The following is a 3556-nucleotide window of genomic DNA, read 5'->3' as shown; positions in this document are numbered from 1 at the left end:
GAGATCAATCCACTCTTGATCTCAAAGTTATTGTTTGCTACTGAAGGTGGCACAATTCCAGCCCTTTGGTTGTGGGTATTGGGTGCATCTCCCGCACCAATGTGCCTTGGTCTTTGTTCATGGATAGTTGTTGTTCCATGATGTCTTGACCTTGTTGTTGTTGAACTACTCTTCCTTGCTTATGTCTCAAACCCTTTTGTAGCCTGTGGATGTTGTCAATAGGCTGTTGAAGACTATCTTTGCCTTTTGACCTTGTGTGCATCAACAAACTCTACTACAGACTCGAACAGGTACACGGTCGAGCGCAGGCTCGAGTGGGTGGTCGAGTCGACTGGGAAGTAATGGCTAATTTGATCCGGCTTCTGGCTCGATCAAGTGCTCGATCACAGCTCGGTCGAGTGGTGGTCGAGTAGGTGGTCGAGTGGGTACCTGAAACACAAAACAGCCAAGCAAAGGAAGATTCCAGTTCAGTAACTTCACAAGTGTTTAAAACGAACTTAATCTTAGACTAATAATGATCCTAAATGTCACAAAACACACTCAAATGGGCAACGGCGCCAAATTGAAACTGACTTTCTTTGTGGTGTATGAATGAATGATGTATGGAATGATGATGTATGGAATGAATAGAAGTCAGGGTGTTTCAATTCCCCTTATGCAGTTGCAGTATAAGAGGTGTCAATCCTATCTGAGTGATTGTGAACAATTAAGATGTGCATATGAGTCTAAGTCAAGCCAATTGTAAAGATTGTTTGTCACTAACAATCCTAAAATGAGATATGAAATGCAGAAAGTAAAAACAACTAGAACAAGATACTAAATGCAAACAGAACAGACAAATTAAAGCTATAATGAAACTAGAACAGAGATAGACACTATGCTAATGAACTAATGCAAGACAAGTAATGAACAGGAAACTACGTGAATGCAATGGAAATGAAACAGGAATGAAACAAGACAATCACAAATCAAAAACACAAGTTCTGGGGATGAACTCGAGCAGCACTCGACCGAGTGTAGGTCGAGTACGTGGTCGAGCTAGACTTAAACGTGAAAACAGAGCAACACAAGAAAAACAGAGCAATGCTAAAACTAATCAAACAACAAGCAAGCAATGATATTTAGACTAAGATTTCAATAAACAAAGAAGGCCTTGAGGAGGGATTCATGGGCTGAGCTAATCATTGTGGTTATCTAACTTGGTCAACAAATCTCAAGCAAACTTTGAGCTGATCTCTAGACATACTATTCTAAGACATGTTTAATCCACTCTCATGGCAAGAAACAATCAAACCTATGCATTTCTAGACTTGTTCTCACAAAGAAAAGAATCTACACAAGCAGGCATTAAGCAATACATCTCAAACCAAACAAGACTTCTAATCTCTTAGCAAGCCTAATGGTAAGCTCTAGATCTAGCCTTATCTATGCTCCTTAGACATTGGTGTGATGTTAAGATGCTTGAAATCAAACCCTACCTTCTCAGATATAGGATCAGCATTAAGATCATCTAGCCTAGAAGAGATCTACAACAATCAAGCTTGACCAAATCAAACAAACCACAAGATCAACCCAGCCTAACCCATCCTCAAGGTCCTAAACAAACTACTCACAAGAACACATGGTGAAATATGTCAAAAACCCAGAAAATATTGAAACTTGCATCATTAGAAAGATGAAACAGAGATCTACAATATTGATGAAGAAATAAAACTCGAAATCTTAATATTTTGAAAGTTATGAAACAAACAAAATACAAGAATCTAGTCTTTCTTTCTTAAACAAGTACAAAATCTAAAATAAAAGAAAGTGCAAAAGGAATAAAATCTAAAAAAGGTAAAAACTAGGTTTTAGACTCTCTAAAAAGCTGGACTCTTTGGTGGCTGCAGGTACAAGGGCCTTATATAGGAGGTGAGGTGGAAGCCCTAAAAATACAAAAAGTCAAAGTAGTCAACGGCTCGGTCAACTCGACCAGTGCTCGGTCGAGTGGCTGGTCGAGCTGGCTTCTCTCGTGCATTCTCCACTCGGTCGAGTCCTCCTCAGCACACGGTCGAGTGGTGGTCGAGTGGTGCGGTCGAGTTGGACTCCGGACCTTGATTCTACAGCCTTAACTCTCTTGTTTTCTCCTCAGGATTGCTTCACTTCTCCTCAGCATTGCTTCCATGCTCCTTAAGCTCCAAAATCACCTGTTTATGCATGAAAAGATGCAAATGCAATGCAACTATACTCTAATGCATGATTAGTCCTAAAGCTACACAATAATGGCCTAAATGGATAGCAAAAGATGCAAAAGTTGTGAATAAACTAAGGGAAAACAAGGTAAAATATATGAACATCAACACCCCCAAACTTAGTCTTTGCTTGCCCTCAAGCAAATAATCAAGACAAAAGAAGGTAGGTGAGGTTTGAAAGTGGGATCTCAGCTCCTAAAGCTTGCAAATAGACTATCTAGAATCAATGTCCAAGTTACTAGTACTATGATGCAAGTTGAATGAGCTATACTTAAAGACTTTAGACAAGCATATCACAACCTTCACTGATTTGAGCCTTAGACATCCACATGCATTCAAATCAACCATTTCCTTTAACATTCATTAATCAAGAACATGAATCAATTCTATGCAATGCTTAAACTCATTTGGCTTGGCAGTAAAAGGTTTAGAGACAATGATGGTCTCTTTTTAGAGTAGGGCTTATCAATATCAAGGTTCTCTCATAAAAAATGGATTGAGCTTTAGAAGAATGCTAAAGGTAAGAACACTTAGACACATACAAGAACAAAACCTTGTCTACCCAAAGGCACCCAAAGTGTTTATCCTATCAATCTAAACCCAATTGATCCTAGTGCTACCCTTTAACTTCTTTTCTTTTTTTTCACCCTTTTCTCTTTTGGTTTTAAAGTCTTAGAAGAGGTTTCTTATTTGATCTTTCTAGTAGAACGGGGGATTCTTACTTATTTGCTATGGTTCTCTTTTCTTCTTATTCTTAAGACATATAAGCATTTTGCTAGACTTCTCTTTTCTTTCTTTCTTTTCTTTAACTAGAACCATCTTTAAACAACCTTATTCTTCCCATTCTTTCACTAGACTTTAAATTTTCTTAAACACATTCCCCTCCTAAAGACTCTAACCTTTTCTTTCTCTTTTTCCTCTTTTCTTTTCATAATAGCCAAGTCCCAAACCCAACAAGTGAACCACCTAGTCCTATCTAGTTTGAAAAATGCAAACTAGAACTACACAAGGCTTTACTCTTGTCAGTTCAAACCTAACACTTTCTACCAAGCTCAATCCCAAAAATAGGCCTCACACACACAAGAATAAACATGGCTTGAAAGAAGGTTTGGTTGAGGGGTAGGGGAACTGATTCTAATGATTCAATCAACTACTTGGATCAACAAGAGTGATAAAAAGGAAGAAGATGATCCAAATATGTATATGGTATCCATGAGTTTAAAGCAATGCACACGTTGATAATTGAAAGTCAATATTAGGTTCTTATAAATAGGAAATAGTTTCAAATCTCAACATGCTTCAATTTAGACCAAATGCAATGTAGG

The sequence above is a fragment of the Camelina sativa genome, chromosome 8, assembly GCF_000633955.1.
Source record: "Camelina sativa cultivar DH55 chromosome 8, Cs, whole genome shotgun sequence".
Lineage (NCBI taxonomy): Eukaryota > Viridiplantae > Streptophyta > Magnoliopsida > Brassicales > Brassicaceae > Camelina > Camelina sativa.
The sequence above is the reverse complement of the archived record's forward strand: the minus strand, read 5'-3'. Positions refer to the sequence as shown.